Source organism: Sphaerodactylus townsendi, linkage group LG02, assembly GCF_021028975.2.
Source record: "Sphaerodactylus townsendi isolate TG3544 linkage group LG02, MPM_Stown_v2.3, whole genome shotgun sequence".
NCBI classification, from domain to species: domain Eukaryota; kingdom Metazoa; phylum Chordata; class Lepidosauria; order Squamata; family Sphaerodactylidae; genus Sphaerodactylus; species Sphaerodactylus townsendi.
This window is the reverse complement of record NC_059426.1, coordinates 18,026,520-18,044,803: the sequence shown is the minus strand read 5'-3', so window position 1 is coordinate 18,044,803 and position 18,284 is coordinate 18,026,520. Positions and strand designations below refer to the sequence as shown.

The following is an 18,284-nucleotide window of genomic DNA, read 5'->3' as shown; positions in this document are numbered from 1 at the left end:
GGAGAGGCCTCTTTCCAGGGTCCGGTTCACTTCTGTTCCTCTTCTGGAGGACCAACTCACTGGGACTGGGCCCAGCAGCAGCCACTGGGCAACTTGGTGCATGCAGTTTGTGGAATTCACCCAGGTATGGTGATTTGTATTGGACAACTTGATACCATACACATTCATTCATTCATTCATTCATTCATTCATTCATTCATTCATTCATTCATTCAATTAGATTTGTATTCCATTCTTGCCCAGACTCAGACTCAAGAGTCAGAGTCAAAAACAACAACACAATAAATGCAATATATACGTTAATTAAAATTGAATAAAATGTATACATTTAACAATATTGATTAAATATCCACATCTTATACACCCAGTTAAAAGATGGCACCCACATCTAATCTGATCCTGCACATTATATTAAAACCAATATTTCCCAGGGGAAGCAGTGAAACAACAAATACAAATACAATACCTTTAATGGCATATAAAAAGTGGTAAAATACAAATTAGGTTAAAACCAATTGACTAAAATTTCCACAAAGGTTTCACCCTTAATCCAAGTGCCTTTGTTAAAAACCTGGCAACTGATTCAGTAGTGTGGGGATGATGGTCACTAAGCAAGTATGAAACTATTTCCTTGTCTGATCTCACTGAAAATTTCTTCAAGATGGCCTCGAGAAAAAGCAACCGATAGACTGCCAAATCTTTACAATGAAGGAGCACGTGTTCAGTTGTTTCAGGTAGGCCCGCTGCGCAGGAACAAGTCCTGTTCTCCTGTGGGATGCCATGATATCTGCCTCTTGTTTGGGCATTCGGTAGCACATTAAGCCGAGCAAGCATAAAATATCTACGGAGATGTGGATTGATTAAATTACTCAGATATTTAGCCATAAAACCCGGCAATGGTGGTGAAATGCCATAAAATGTGGGAGAACAAGTTCTGCAGGCTCCAGCTGTGAGAAGCTGCCTTCAATGTCAAAGAATGCGTTGTTTCAAAACTCCAAAAGCCTGTCTTTAAGATCCATCAGTAGGAGTTGGTCAAAAGATACACCTATGTTGTTTATTTGCTTGATAATTTTGGTGTGCCAGGTGGAGTGGAAGTGGTGAAGCTTAACAGAAGATATGTCAGACTGCCGGGAGGGTCTAAAATGAAGGCGAAGCCAGTATTTAAACAAAGAAAGCCAAACCGGGGAAAAAAAATGGAGTCTTGGCTCCGGTTTCTAAACAAAGAACTTGATACGTGACTGAGTTTGGAAGACCCAATAAGCGACGAAAAAACAAAGATTGAACACTCTCTAATTTCTCAGCGGTTTTGCTCCCCAGATTGGAGCTCCGTAAAAGTAATTGTGGCAGTAGTTTTAACTGAAAAACTTCCATTGTGGCAGGAAAAAATTGACCGCCTCTGGTGTGAAAAAATCTGGATATTGCCAACTCTTTGGTTTTACTTGTATTGAGAGTCTGGTGGATATGAGAGGTCCAGGTTAAGGAATGGTGGAAGGTGATTCCTAAATATCTGTATGAATGGACCTGTTCAATCAATGTAACGTTTATTTTTTCCAGACGATGCTTTGAGTTCTTTTTCGGAATTCGAAAAGATCTGTAGCACTTTGGATTCTGTTATAATTAATCGAAACAGGGCACTGTTTGTGCAGTAAGATGCGTCGCAAAAGGCAATTGAAGTAGTCTTTGCAGGCCCACGCTTGGACCGAGACAGTAACACAGTATGCAGCTCTGCATAGAGAAGTGCACATGTGGGTCTTTGTCCCAAAATGGAGTCGCGCTTGACTTTCTCAAGTCTGAGATAAATGACCGGAGGCAAGATCAAGCGTTTAAATAAAAGATTGAAAGCAGGAGGAGGAGCAAGGAGAAATACAACCCATAGCTTGACTCCCTTGTTAGAAACTATAGGGTGATTGAAGTTAAAGTGACCCAGCATCGATCTGGCCGCTTAACTTGGACAGGTAGTTGAGGAGGAATAACAACTGGCCGAAGATAAGAAACAGTGAAATCTCTGGTCTATTCCCAACACTGTCAATTTTTCCCACAGCTGATCTCCTGGGGATAGAGTCCAAATCGCATTTCAGATCTAGGAAAGCCGCGAGAGTTTCCCACCCTTGGGGTGGCAATATTTCTCCGCCAAATGATTTAAAACCAGACAATGGTCAAGGGTGGATTTACCTGTGGCATATCCTATCTGTTCCGGGCCTAGCACTGAAGAGGACCAGGCAGTGAAGATCGATATCATAAGGTACCTTGCGTAAAGCTTACTAGCCACCGAAAGCAAGCTTATCGAGGCGATAGTTAGATGGATTTGATGGATCACCTTTTTTATATAGAGGTACAATGATAGCTTCAGTCCAATACTTAGGGATACAGCCACTGTTATTAATTTTGGTAAACAGGGTAGCCAAAATAGGGGCCCAGAACTCCGGGAATCTTTTAAAGAGTTCAGGTGGCAGGCCATCAGGGCCTGGCGCTTTCCCTTGTTTTAGGTTAGATATAAGGGTGACCACCTTCATCGAGCTGACAGGGAGGCCATTCTGGTAAATGCTTTGCTGCTCCAGTTGCACATGGAATATCCAAAAGTTCTGGATTGCAGAAAATGGCTGTAAAATGTGTCCTCCATGCTTCCACTGAAAGCTGAGAACTGATGGCTGTATAGGGCTGGCGGCACTTGAATTAATTATGCGCCAAAAGCTTTTGCTGTCTCTGGAGTTAAAGGCTTGATGGAGATTGTTCCAAATCTTTGTAAGATGTAATTTCTTTGGTCTTTAAAAGATCATGATAGGACTTTCTAGCTGCGAGGTACTCTTTTTGATAGCGACACTTTTCCTCTAAGTTCACAATGATGAAATAACTCCGGAGTTGGGACTTGCTGCTCATACATTCTCCGTCAAACCAGGTGGAAGGATTCACTGAATGTGAAAGTTTATGATGTGATTGATTACTGGAACCCTGAATGGTTAGATAGGAAACCAGTTCATTATAGATTTGACAAACCTCCTCTGCTCTCCTTGCAGCAGTTAACTGTTGAAGAAAGTTAGCCATCCGATCATCAGAAATAGAATGAGCGACGTTTAGTTCAGTTTCTTGCATCCAGCGAAGCCGGGCATAACAGGAAGACCCTTCTTCCTGAGCTGATTTGCTTCGAAGGGATTTGTTTATTAGTCTAAGAAGAAGGGGAGAGTGCTCGCTTTCCGTTCGAGCCATAATTGCAAAGTGGTCAATGTGGTTTGTTAGTTCAGGCGATATTATTACATAATCAATCACACTCACCCCGCGTGCAGATCTAAACGTGAACTTTCCAGGGTAATCAAAGGGAGGAAGACCATTTAAAATTACCCTATTTGCTGATAGGCAAAGGTCTATCAAATGGGGAGCTGCTTGATTTATGGTGTGATCGCTGGACAACCTGCATTGAGATATGATGTCAGATTGAATTTCATCCAAATTTAAGCCACATCTTTGACTTAGGGCTGAATCATTTTCTCCAATCCTGGTGTTTAGATCACCAACAATGACGACAGGTGTCAGAGGATGTTCTTGCTCAAGCGAAAGTATGTATTGATGGAATCGTGACCAGTTCTCTACAAGAATGCTTGCCTCTTCTGCGGGTGGCAAATAAACATTTACTAGTAAAAATTTCAGATTGAGCTGCGAAATCAATAGGGCTTGGGCCAAAGGCGGGCACGAGTTTAGTGCTACTGCATTAATTTCTGCGTTGAGAGAGACTAGGATACAAGTACCTGCTCTCATCCTCCCTCTGGCTTTTAACCTGAATGCTGGAATTGAGAAGGAGGCATAACCTGCAAGATGAATGTCGCTACTGGTCCAAGTCTCTTGTAATGAGATAATATTAAAACTGGCTAGAAATTTCATTAAATCAGAATCACCTATGTGGCGGCACCACCCTGATATGTTCCAGGAAAGTATTGATAGTGCAGGACATTTCTGGCGTCAGGCTGTACCGTCCAGTGGTGTGATCTGTGACTGAGAGTACTGTACACATCCATTAGATGAAATTCTGTTAGCAATAGAGTTCATGTCTGGGTGTATGACTAATATGGGTGCTCTGGAAATTGTTCCGATGTTTTGCGAAGTTGAGCCATTATTTGGGATGATGTCATAGTGGTGGAGCAGTGAAACCTTAATGTGTATTGGTGCTGGGGACATGAATTAATTAAGAGGCAACCTCAGGGCATCACCTGGGCCTAGTGGCTTCTTCCACTCAACTTGCATGGCCTAGCAGTGGCTATCACACATTTCACCTGAGCAACTTGGTACAGCATGACTTCTGCAACTTGACCAGACTTTTCCCCAGCAGAGACTGCCAAGGGAAGGAAAGTAGTGGTTAGAGTGTCAGACTATGTATGATCTGGGATACCCAGTTTCAAATTCCCACTCTGACATGGAGGCTTGCTGGGAAGATGCTAGGCCAGTCATCACTAAGCATAGTTTACCTCACAAGGTTGTGAAGATACAGTAGAGGAGAGGAGGACAGTGTAAGCTAGATTGGTCATCATTGGGGAGAAAAGTGGGGTATAAGTGAAGTAAATAATGAACAAAGTGGAAGTTGAGGGCAGATAGTACAGCACAGTAAGCCTTTATAGTCATAATAACAAAAAAGAAAATATGTGAATATAACAATAGGTATAATAGAGCATAAAGTGCATAAAATAATAAGCAACATAGAATATATAAACAAGTACTGATAACTCTGTATTATTTCCAAAAGAAAATCTGCAACCATCACACAGAAAGAGGAGTCTGGGTTATCTAACAAAGAGCTTGTTTGAATAAATCAGGGAGATCAGTTTGGAATAAGGGAGTAAGGTTATTAGATTTAGATCTAATTCCCCTAAATCTAAAACAATGCAACAATTGGTGGACCAAGGACTCAACTTGTCCAGTATTGCAAGGACACAATCTGTTAGACTTTTCAATATTGTTGAATCTGCCTAATAAAAAAGCAGAAGGCATAACATTAAACCTAGCAAGCATTAAGGCTGTCCTCTGAACAGGGTTAACTAAGCAGAAGAAATAATGGGCCATAGGACCCTGTTCAAATGGGATTGAGACATACAATGGTGAGCAGGTTTTCTTGGCTGCAGTAACTAAACTAGAAAACTCCCTATCCAGTAATCGACCTTTTAGTCTTTATAAGCTTCTGAATAGGACAAGGAACATAGTAAATCCAATGACAGTCCGATAGAATCAACTTTCTTTTCAACTAGAGAGAACCAGGGGTTGGCTTGCGTATTGGATAGCAGCCGGTGAACCAGGGAACTGTTATTTATGAAATAATGGATATGTAGCCAAAACGTAAAGGCCCTGAGCCAAGCATTTAATTCCAAGGAGTTTTGGCCTAACTCCAGACAAAGAGCTGCAAAGGGCACACAATTGGGGAATCCTGTTATTTTATGAAAGAATTTGGATTGGAGGGAATTTAAGGAATAATTAACTGCCTGAATCCATATTGGGACTCTGTAAAGCAAGCTGTGAGCCAACTTTAGAATTAAAGATCTTAAAAGCTGGAGGCATAAAGGAGCGACCATGACATAAAAAAAAACATGTGCAAGCGCAGAAATTGTATTAGATGTTGCCCAAAGTGTAACCTTCTGATGGGAAATCCACGATAGGTTATGAAAAAATAAGAGGCCAAGGTTCTTAAAGCATTTAACCTGCTCAACTTGAATGTCATTTATTATCCAACTACACTCCTTTTGGTGTTTAGAAAAGACCAAGACTTCGGTTTCTCATAATTGATTGCCAATCTATTGGATTCATAGTAGTCCGCACAGCGCTTCATTTATCGTCTAAGACCAACTCTGGACCGGGAGAGCAACTCAACATCATCTGCGTATAGCAGAATTGATACATGGGATGGACTTAACCTCGGAGCATAGCTATTAACCTCAGAAAGAGATCACTTAAAAAGAGGTTTAAAAGGGTAGGGTCTAGGACACAGCCTTGCTTGACCCCTTTAAAAATGGGGATACTATCACACAAAAGGCCCTCTTGGGAGCACTTAATCTAGCAACTGGTGTTAGTATGTAGTTGCCTTATTAGAAAAAGAAGTCTGGAATCAATGTTGTAGTCATCCAGTTTTGCCCAGATCAATGCTCTGGGGACAGTCAAAGGGTGCCTTCAAATCAATGAAGGCAGCGTAAAGTTTGTTTGATTTAAGCAAATATTTACTGGCTAAGTGCAATAGCACCAAGGTGTGGTCTAAGGGCAGTTTTCCTCTAAAGAAACCTATTTGTTCAGCTAAGATGGGGCCAGATAAAAAATGACTTGTTGGAGAAGTTTGTTGGGTTGATGTTTGACCATTGGCCCATCTATGGTCTGCCTGAGAGCTCATAGAACCATTGGCTTAGCACTTTTTTAGCCCTTCTAACCTAAGAACGTTTAAATAGATGTGCCAGGAAATGGATCTAGAACAGGGATCTGCAACCTGCGACTCTCCAGATGTTCATGGACTACAAATCCTGTCAGCCCCTGCCAGCATGGCCAGTTGGAGAGCCTCAAGTTGCAGATCCCTGATGTAGAACCTTGTGGAGGTAAAACAAGAAGACAACCATGTCCATAGAAGTTCTCCTGGAGGCGGAATCCATCTTGCTGGGTTATTTCTTACCCCATCTGTGGGAGGCAGGATGTAGTTTTTTCTTTTTTATCTTACTTCCTGTGAGACTTCATTTTAGGTAGTATCTTTTCCAGTGACAGAGAGATCCTCCGGGACTTATTCACACTTTTTCACCATCCCAAAAAAGAATGGAGACTTGCGACCCATTCTGAATCTACAGTACATCAACAAGTTCGTCAGACTTCGCAGATTCAGAATGGAGACTCTCAGAACCATCACAGAGGCACTATGTCCGGGCGATTTCCTCTCTTCGTTAGACCTGAAGGAAGCCTATCTCCACGCCCCAATACATCCGGCACACAGGAGATTCCTGAGATTTGCAGTTCAATCTCATCATTTTCAAGACTGGGCTCTACCTTTTGGGCTGGCATCAGCTCCCTGAGTTTTTTCGAAGATCCTCTTGGCTCCAATCATCCTTCTGAGACAACACGTGCACCCGTATTTAGACGATCTTCTAATTCGTTCTTCATCCTGGAATCAGGCAGTACAGGATCTCCAGCTAGTCATTCAAGAGATGGAGGACCACGGTTTTCAGATCAACTGAAAGAAGAGCTCCATGGTACCGAGTACCAGAATGGAACATCTTGGAGCAATAATAGACTCCACAAAGAACTCTTTATTTGTGACCAACGAGAAGATAGTCAAAATCCAGAGAGTGGTGTTTGCAGTTCTGCAGAACAATTGGCAATCTCTTCTGAAATTAGCAAGCCTGTTGGGATCATTCATCTCCGCCATGGAAATGATTCAGTGGGGCAGGCTACACGCCAGACAGTTACAGCAGTTCTTACGTCCCTATCAAAGAAACATTATCCTAAAAAGGGACCGGCCAGTTCACTTGCCCTGAGAGCTCAGAGACAGTCTTCGGTGGTGGATGTCCAGGCGCAATCTCAGCCAAGGGAAGACATACCTGTTCCCACATTGTCCACAAATCTTTTCAGATGCGAGTCTTCTGGGTTGGGGAGCGACCCTAGGAACGCAGTTGGCACAAGGCACTTGGACGAGAGAGGAGACCTGTCTTCTGATCAACATGTTAGAGATCAGGGCCATTCTTCTCGCCCTCCAACATTTTCAACAGAGCATATCCGGACAGCATGTGTTGGTGAGGACGGACAACGTTTCTGCCAAGGTCTACATCAATCACCAGGGTGGGTCCAGGTCCACACAGCTGCATCAGGAGGTTCTTCGGATCCTGCTATGGGCGGAGAAGAATGTTTTGTCACTCCAGGCAGAGCACATTCAGGGCAAGCTGAATGTCCAGGCTGATTGGCTGAGTTGGCAGATGGTCCAAGAGGCAGAATGGACTCTGAACAGACTGGTGTTTCGAGCAGTGAGTCAGCAATTCGGCGAGCCTCAACTAGATCTCTTTGCCATTGCAATCAACGCACAGCTGCCAGCATTCATGTCCTGGTTCTATGACAGGAAGGCGGTAGCTACAGACGCCCTGACGACTCCATGGCCAAACGTTCTACTTTATGCGTTTCCACCAATCCCAGTATTACCCAGATTTCTGCGCAGGGTCATGATGGAAGACGCCCAGGTAATTTTAATCGCACCTGTGCAACCTCCATTCTGTCTTTCTCTCCTTCCAGATCTGCTAACCCAGGGACCACTGCAACATCCTCGGCCACACTGGTTCCATTTGACCACGTGGCAATTGAAAGGGAGATGTTGAGATGGAGAGCATATTCAGAGCAAGTTACTTCCACCTTATTGGCTTCTCGGTGCCCATCTACAGTGCATATTTACAATACATCCTGGAAAGCCTTTGTACGGTGGGGGAGAAGGAAAAGGATTGATCCCATTGCACCGGATGTGGCCACGATTCTGGACTTTCTTCAGGACGGTTTTGAAGCAGGGCTGCGCAGTTCCACTCTCAGGTGTCAGGTGGCAGCATTGTCGACCGTTTGGGAGCCTATACAAGGTTGGTCACTACATGTCACCCAGATGTGTTAAGATTCCTTAAGGGAGTGCAGCAGGTACAACCTCCAACTATCTACAGATTTCCATCTTGGAGGTTACATGCAGTCTTAAATGCCTTAACAAAGTCACCGTTTGAGCCAGTGCAATCCATTCATCCTCGCTGGTTAAGGATGAAGGTTTTATTTTTGGTGGCCATTACTTCAGCCAGGAGAGTGTCTGAGTTAGGAGCATTGTCAGTCAATCCTAATCTGTGCACTTTTCACCCTGACAGGGTGGTGCTGAGGACAGATCCAACTTTTAGGCCAAAAGCCAGCTCGGACTTTTACCTTCGGCAAGAGATTGTGTTACCGACATTCTGTCCACGCCCATCTCATCCGACGGAACGCCTCTGGCATAATCTAGATGTTAGAAGGGCAGTTAAAGCTTTCATCATTCGTACTGAAGAAATCCGTAAGTGTGATAGTCTTTTCATTAACGTGGCACAGCCAGATCTAGGTCACAGAATGTCTACTTCATCTATTTCATCATTCCTCAAGGCATGCATTATTGAGGCCTACAAGGCCAGCAGGTTGACGGTGCCAGAGGGGATATCAGTGCATTCTGTTAGATGTGCGGCAGCGAATGCAGCATTTAGGAACAGAGTGTCAGTTGAGGACATCTGCAGGGCTGCAATTTGGTCTACTCAGTCTACCTTTGTCCAGCATTATAAATTGAATGCCTGGGCCGCAGCCGAGACAGTGTTTGGTAGACGGGTCTTGGAACACATAGTGGAGGACCTTGAGTGACCCTCCCTAAGGGGTTACTGCTTTAGGAGACCCCAGCAAGATGGATTCCGCCTCCAGGAGAACAACCCATTGGATACTCACCATGAAGGGGTCTTCTCCTGGGGGAACGGAATCCATCTTGGCCCTCCCTTCTGGGCTGTCCTCCACTTGTGTTCCATCACCTATGTGTTTAGATACATGTTCAGGTTAAGTAATTTGTTACAGTTATATGTTTAGAGAAGTGTTGTTATGATATGTTCTGGTGTGTTGGGCACTTTGTTCTTTACATTAGCTCGGACAGTCGTATACTACCTAAAATGGAGTCTCACAGGAAGTAAGATAAAAAAGAGAAAACTACATCCTGCCTCCCACAGATGGGGTAAGAAATAACCCAGCAAAATGGATTCCATTCCCCCCGGAGAAGACCCCTTCACGGTGAGTATCCAGTGGGTTGTTTTGTTAAATTTCAATTGGTGTGCTGGATATGCATGTTGTATCATAACAAGGTTGTCACAGCTGTTATTCCTACCTTATTCAGAGACAACAAAATTCAGATTTCCCTCTAGAATGGAAACAATACAAAAGATCCTTCTGCCCTTTTGGAGTGCAGTTATCAATCATATGTCACGTCTGTTTTCATCTGTTCAGGAGATTGGATCTGAAAAATTGATGCCTTTGTTAACCTATCCTTGCTGGTATCTTGCTCTTTTAGTCCACCTTTGCTTTGGAAGTTCTTTGTGTACTGAGTTCACAGTGTACCTTTCTAAATATGTGAATTCAATTTTTTGTTGTCTATACCAGGTCAGTGCATGTTTCATAACTGAACATAATCCATGTCTCTCTTAAGTAGCATCTAACCAAAGTAGCACCAATTATTAAAAAGTCTGGAGATGTCTTTAATTCCAGCAAATGATCAGTAGGAAAAACTTTGATATGCAGCTCAATTTGCCTCTGACTACCACCAAATGGCAACTCCAAAATGCAAGAAAAATGCCATCTACATCACGGCATTCTTGGCATTTTGAAATACTTCACCTGAGTCAAATACTAGGTAATCTGTTTACAGTATTTGATGGGTCAATTGATTCATGTGCAAATCCTTCCTTACTACGGTACTTTCTTTCTGGGTTTTTTATTTTAAAAGATTGAGTGTGTGTTGTGGTCTTTATAGGTTAGGGAACTTACAATATTCATTTTCCATTTTGTGAGATACTATCTGGGTTTGTGGCCAAAAAAGGAAGCATTTCCTGTAGTAGAATATCTTAAATTGGAATAGTTGTTCTTAAGAGTATAATTATTGTTCTATAGGTGATAGAAAAATAGTTGGAGGAATCTCCCACTTCTGTGTTATCACCTTTCCAAATGGAAGACAGCGCACCTATTTAAATCAGTTGCTTTAGCGCACCTTTTCCAATTTGCTGCTTGACTAATGTCCAGCAAAAGTATAGTGGACATTTTGAGTAATTTAGCTATCGTTGAGTTGTCAAACAAACAAAGTAAGAGAGATGTTTTCAGACTAACAATTTGCTTTTTTAAAAAATGACACAAATTTGAATAATGTTCTGTTTTTTAACTTAAGAAAATTACAGTATAATTAAACGTGGCAGGCTGTACGTGTTTACTGCGTCTTGTTGCTAATTAACTGTTGGAATTTTAGAAAAGCTGGCTAACAGCTGTTGGAAGCAACAGGGACAGGAAAGTGCTTTGGAAGTGAGGAGTGAAACCACAAAGTGTTCTTGTTATAAAAGAATTCAGAAGTGTTTTACATCATTCCCATCTTTTTGAGGAAGCAGCTTATTCATGCATACACTGCCTCTTATTTCTGGAGGACAGTAAAAAATATTTGATCAGGAAAGCTAAGTATGTTACTTTTTAGCTCCTTAATTTGCACCACCTCCTGCTTCTTGTATGCTTCTTTGATTAATAAAATCTAACTTTTTGTCAAGTCTCCTTTCCATTCTGCTTCTGTGGCCATCTCTTTTGGCACCGTTATTGTGAACTGTAAATCTGTGTGTTTGTTATTTGAATCTTCCCATGCCCCACATCACTGAAATCTTACGTCTAGATTGTTTGGTCCACTGGGCAAGGAGTGTTTTGTTCTCCGTACGGCATTTAGAATTGTTTTGAAACTAATCATAGAGCCCTCTGGGGATGGGGCGGTGTGAAGAGTTCAGGAACATTCTGAAAGTGTCAGTTGGAGGATGTGGAAATAAATAAATAAATGTTCCTGTGTTGTTGTTTATAAAATTAGCTTTGATATCTGGTGCTTGTGAGGAATGGAGTTTAATATCATGTGCTGGATACTCAAACATATTGCTTTGCTCCCTACTACAAGAGGAAATCAGTGGTGACCAAAAGCACACACCCCCATTGGGAACACCATGGCACCACCCCATACCTGACAGGACTGTATCCCACATGCACAGAGATGTCCCTGCAGCAAGCAAACCATTGAGCCAACAAGGCCTTCAGAGACTAGTTTGAGGCAGTTGGCATTGCCCGGTTATCAAGCCCAGTAATAGGAGGCAGGGAGTTGCCCCTGGAGAGCTGAGGGATGGGGTGTCCATGTGTTCCCAAGGATGCTGGGGTCTGGTGGGTGATGTTCAATAGCGAACCATTCTGAGTAATCCAAGAGCCAGAAATCCAAAACTGATTACTGTATTTTGTAAATACTCATCACCTTGACCTGGATGGCCCAAGCTAGCCCAATCTTGTCCAGATCTCGAGGAAGCTAGCTTTGATGGAGACTACCAAGAAAGTCCAAAATAACTCCACAAGGCAGGCAATGGCAAACCACTTCTATTTATCTCTGGCCTTGAAAACTCTATGGGGTTGCCATAAGTTGGCTGTAACTTGTCGACATGTTCACAACACTAAATGCTCAGAATAGTCCATGTGTATGCATAAAGCAAATGGTTTGCTAGTTAGCACTATATAAATAACTGAAAAGATTCAGTGTGTCTACTGTAAAGGATTCAATGGTGTTGATGGTGAAGTGGCTTAGTGCATTCCACAGCCAGGCGATGGGGCCAGATGCATGTGGAGACTTTATCTTCTTGTGAGGAGATGAAGTCTCCGTTCCCATGGGAAGCAGGAAGGGGGGGATGGGGTGAATGGCATTATAACCTGTGCTTCTGGCGGGAAGTGTCATTCCTGCCACTGCGTGTACTTGAGCTTTCTAAGATGTCTTAATAAATGGACTTTTACTACCAAAGCCTTTTATTTCTCGTCTATGGAATTCCTTACATGGCAGGAAGCGCTGAATTCATCTATATTCCTGTGCAGTGGTTACTCTTGTCTTGCGATGGAAGGTTGAATTTTACTGCGGAAGAGTGCGGTAGCCCCAAAGGGGCTCCGACCTTCCCTTCTGGATCTGGAGGAACCAGCAGGAGAAGCGGGCCTGCGCTGGTGGCTCTTTCTTCCGTCCTCGTATCCTTGCGAGTCTTCCTTTACTCCGTTGGAGCGAGGGGCGTGGCAGCGACCATGGGGACTTCTGTGAGTGGATTTTGGTGGCTGTCTATGGATTGGCCTGGATCAGTTCTACCCGTTCGTGTGGATTACCGACCTCAGATGCAACCTGTCATGGGAGGAGGTAGGGCTTGACCACCTTTCATCGCGGCAACCCAGGAATCCATTGAGCGGTGATTCCTGGACTTCGTATTTAGTGATATAAAGAGAACCACCGTGGCAGCGCAGGGCCCGTCCAAAAGGACACGGGGACTCAACCTGGAATTGGGAGAATTATCCGTGCAGCTGTCGGACCCCATCCAGTCGGCGACGCGCAGAGGTGCCTCGAGGAGCCACCGGTGGCTCACAGCGACTCACGGTGTCTCGAGGGCTGCAGCTTCCTGATGGCGAAGAGTCTGAAGAAACCTGCATTCCCAGCGGACGGTTCCTCTCCCATCGAGAATTTGGGATGAGGAAGTAGAGGCGACCGAATGCCAAGCGGCATGGAACCCGTGAAGCGCCAATATAGAGAGCAGGCACAGTTGTTGCAGCAAGAGCGAAACCCTGCAGAGGGACGGGAACAGCAGCATAAAGAAGTCCAGCTCGAGTTGGACCGTGCCAAAGCAGCTCCAGCGGCAATATGCCAGGAATCTGTCAGTCCATGATAAAGTCCTGGAACAGTCAGACTGGATTTACAACGGCAGCGTTCAGGCTCTGCATAAAGTGAGCTCACTGAAGCCCTTAAGCGGGACGAACTGCTTAAATTGGGGAAGCTGCTTTGCATGCGCACCAAGATCGATGACTTCGCCAAGGAGGGCTGGCTGCTTTGGAGAGGGCAAGGAGGCAGCAAACCAGGGGGGGGCATAAGTTGGAACCTATGCTGTTACTGATCATGCCGGTGCCAGGGCCGCGTGCCTGGGTCCTGCCCAAGCATCCAGCGGTACCGCCCAGCGATTCCAGCCCCTGTACAACAGCCTGCCCAACCTGCTCAGCCAGCGCAACCACCTCTGGCAGAGCCAAGAGCAGGCCGAGCGGGGCGCTTCCGGCCCCGATACCAGCCGTTTTGATGGGTTACGGCTTCCCAAACTTCTACTTCATCTTACAGCTCAATGCCGCCCGGAAGACTATGATGATCTATACCGGTCTGGGCTTAGCGAAAAATCACGGGACTATGGCTCAGTGTCCTAGATGGGGCGGCAGCCGACTGGTTAAGTGACTGTTTTGGATTTGCAAGATGGGGACTCTCACTTACAGTGCCGCATTCCTCAAGCTTTGAAGGCTTTCAAGATCAGGCGCCGAGAATGAAGCTATCGTACCATCAAAACCATCAGCAAGGCAACGCCCGTTTGCAGAAATTTGTCCGTGAATTTGCGTCTCGTGAATACTTCTCGGATGCTGTGGATGGCAGCTTCGATGAAGCGGTGTTTTAACCGGGTTCACCGTACCATTCGCCGGATTGGATCAGTTGGGGTCTCAAGTGAAGGCGTCGTTTGGAATCTGGCTTCGTCAAGGAGGCCATGCAGCCGAAAGCCACTACTGTGTCCACCAGTCAAAGCCAGCTCCTACGAAACCACCTCTGAGCGTCGCCGACTTGGGTTATTATCTTTACTGCGAGGGCCAGGTCATCTAACGTAACTGTCCCCAAGAAGCAAAACCAACGCTCCAGCTCAGCGTACTCCGTCGCAAACCACCCGCGCAGGTCAGGGCGCCTCCCACTGGCTCGTCTAAGCGGTGACGAAGCGACAGAGGAGGAAGCAGCTGTCATCTTCTTCAGCCCCATGGACGTAAGGCCGACTCCTGGTAGCGGTAGTGAAGGCAGCTCCATTACTGTTCAAAGCATTTCCTGGCCAACCCTTCGCTTTTCGCGTATAGCCTTCGGCCCTTGTGGATTTCGACTGCTCCCTGCTTAATCGCGGCCCCAGGTAGCAGAGGAGCTAGAGTCTGGACCGAATTCCCTAGCTAAGCCCATACCATTCACCCAAATGGGCCAGCCTTCGGAAGCGAAGGACCCGGTAATTCAAAACAGCGGTTCTCCTCCGTTCGCCCGACCATTGGGAGAAATTAGTTTCATTTTTTAGCGCCAGTGAAGCTAAACCTCCATGGATTTTGGGCATGCCTTGGTTGTGTTACATGAACCAAAATTCATTTGGAAAGAAAGGATCCTAGAATTCACTGACCCTCCCTGCGGTGAACACATGGTGGAAGAAACCCGCGTCTCCTGGCCTCCCCTCTCTGGCTTCGCGGTGATTTATCCCGATTCTATTGACATCCCACCTGCATATCAGGATCTAGCCAAGGATTTTTTCAGAACAGGAATCACGATCAATTGCCACCCACAGAACACTGACTGTAAAATTGTCATATTACAACCAGGAAGTATAACTGCCCAAGGGTAGAATCTACGCGTGGAGTCCCCAATGAGGAGAAGGAACTTAGTGCTTTCTTAGACAAGAACCTTGCTTTCGGTTTCATCACGGTTGCAAATACAGCTGCTCCGTTTGTTTGTCAAAAGAAAGATGGGTCTTCTACTGACTGCACAGATTGCCGAGGTCTCAATCACGGTCTCCTGTCCCAATAAATATCCTTTGCCTTTGATCAAGGACCTTTTAGATTTTTCGGCAAAGGGCATTTTACTAAGTGGGCCGAGAGAAAAAAACACTACAGAGTCAGAATTGCTGAAGGCTATGAACACCTGACTCGTTTAATACAAAGTTTGGACGGTTTGAATGTTTAATAATGCCATTAGTTAAGTGGGGCCCCGGGCTTTCATGGCCCTTATCAGCGAAGTTCTCGCGTTTACTGTACAAGGGGTTGTTGTATATTTAGATGACGTTTTAATTTACTACTTAAAACTATGAAAGAGAGCATGGAAATAATATTGGTCGAGAGGTATTGGCAGCTTGCTTGACAACTCTCTCTTTGCCGACTCTCCAAATGCTGTTTTCATCAGACCTCCATTGACTATTTGGGTTGCGGATTCGCCGAGGGCTTCAAAAATGGATCCTGCTAAAATTGGCCTTGATCCTCCAATGGCCTGCCCCACCAACCTTAAAGAACTCCAGTACGTTTCTTGGTTTTGCTAATTTCTATAAGTGATTTTATGCACAATTTGCTGAACTGACTCTCCCTCTCACAGACCTTGCAGCACTGGGGTAAAGATTCACTGTCCTTGAAGCCGGGGCCCCTGGTCTGAAGATGTCAAACAGCCTTTCAACTATTAAAATCTCGTTTACCGCGAGCTATCCTAAAGCACCCGACCCAGATCTCACGTTTAGTAGTTCCGCGTGGGCCTTCAGTTAAGCACTTTCGGGGGCAGACCTGTTGCAGAAAAATAAAGATGGTAGACTGGTTCCGTGTGCTTGTCTAAAAAAATTCTCTGGTGCCGAACTCAACTGGACTGTGGGAGACAAGAGACTGCGGCCATCAAAGTGGCACTCTCACTTGAAGCCACTGGCTGGAGGAGCTAAGCATACTAAGTTTGAGTAGGATCGCAAAACCTGGCAGCTCTTTCCACCCCTCCAAGATGTCCGCCAAAACAACCGTTGGGCGATTTCTTTTCGTTTCTCTTTACAGTCCATTTTTTCCCTGGGAAAACCAACAAACTGGCTCATGCCGAGGAGAAGTGCGGAGCTGCCTTGCGGAGACATTCCGCACTGTTCTTTCCCCTCCAGTTGGGGTTGGCTGTCCTCGATCTCAAGCGTCCATACTCCCCTCCACCCCGTTCCCAGTCTGCGTCTCTCCTTTCCTGCGAGGTGGAGGGCCGGGGCTGCATGAAACCTCCAGGCTGAAGGGACTCCCAATTGCGTTTGGAGAATGGAGTTTGTGAAGGGGAATGTTGATGGGTACTTTCCCCCCTCCGCAAGCAAGTTCTTAGAAGCTTGCCGCGATGCCGTTCGGCTGGACATTTGGCTTTTGAAAACTCTGCACTTAGCCCGGCGGCAGTTCTGGTGGCGCAATGTATAAAGACATTAGAGGCTTACATTAAAAGGCTGCTCGGTTTGTGCAGAAGCCAAAACCATCGGGAAAGCCCATGGACCTGTTGAAACTATCTCCGGTAGCTTCCATGCCAGGGAAGTCATCTCCATGGATTTCATTACAGGTGCCGAAAGTCACTTGGCAACGGTTTTATGGGTGGTGGTGGAGCTTATTCTCCTAAGCAAGCCCATTTTATTCCATATTAGCTGCATCCCCTCGGCTCTAAGTTAGCACGGCTGTTTATTCAACATGTTTACGTCTCCATTCAGCCCGTTAAGGTGGTCTCCGACGCGGCTGAATTCATCTCAAAGAAGTTCTGGAAGCGTTTTGGGGTTGTTGGGAGCCGCCCGGCGGCTCCGCCGCCCTACCGCACGTTCAAAGTAGCCGAGGCCGGAGAAACGAAGCGGAGAACCCTAGAAACAGTATTCGTTGTTACACCAACTACCACCAAAGACGATTAGTGCTGAGCTTATTCGTTTCGCGAGATGCATACAACAATCGCGGTTCATAGTAGTACAAAAGCCCTTTGAAATTGTGTCTGGTAAGCTCCTTCCGCCGTTGCCACAACTACCACGCAGCAGCTTTGGACCCCCAGAATTTCAATAAGCAATTCAAGTAGAAGGGGACTGTGGAGTCTTCCTTGACAGGCGGTATATTAAATAAATAAATAAATAAATAAATAAATAAATAAATAAATAAATAAATAAATAAATGTTCCTGTGTTGTTGTTTATAAAATTAGCTTTGATATCTGGTGCTTGTGAGGAATGGAGTTTAATATCATGTGCTGGATACTCAAACATATTGCTTTGCTCCCTACTACAAGGAAATCAGTGGTGACCAAAGCACACCCCATTGGGAGCACCATGGCACCACCCCCATACCTGACAGGACTGTATCCCATGCCACAGAGATGTCCTACCCAGCAAGCAAACAAGTGAGCCAACAAGGCCTTCAGAAGTTAGTTTGAGGCAGTTGGCATTGCCGGTTATCAGAAGCCCAGTAATAGGAGGCAGGGGTGCCCCCTGGAGAGCTGGGGATGGGGTGTTCATGTGTTCCCAAGGATGCTGGGGTCTGGTGGGTGATATTCAATAACGAACCATTCTGAGTAATCAAGAGCCAGAAATCAAAACTGATTACTGTATTTTGTAAATACTCATCACCTTGACCTGGATGGCCCAAGCTAGCCCAATCTTGTCAGATCTCGGAAGCTAAGCTTTGATGGAGACTACCAAGAAAGTCCAAAATAACTCCACAAGGCAGGCAATGGCAAACCACTTCTATTTATCTCTGGCCTTGAAAACTCTATGGGGTTGCCATAAGTTGGCTGTAACTTGTCGACATGTTCACAACACTAAATGCTCAGAATAGTCCATGTGTATGCATAAAGCAAATGGTTTGCTAGTTAGCACTATATAAATAACTGAAAAGATTCAGTGTGTCTACAAAGGAAAAACTGGCATTGGTTGAGAATTGGGAGTTCTGGTGGTTTGCTTCTAAAATCCAATATAAAATATGAATGAAAACAACAAACGTTATATA

At 45.0% G+C, this 18,284-nt stretch overlaps 1 protein-coding gene across 2 annotated transcripts in view; it reads left to right on the top strand.

The window, feature by feature from the left end:
- PARD3B (par-3 family cell polarity regulator beta) overlaps positions 1-18,284 on the top strand; it is a 680,328-nt gene that overhangs the window by 41,185 nt on the left and 620,859 nt on the right. The gene's annotated exons all lie outside the window — the stretch shown is intronic.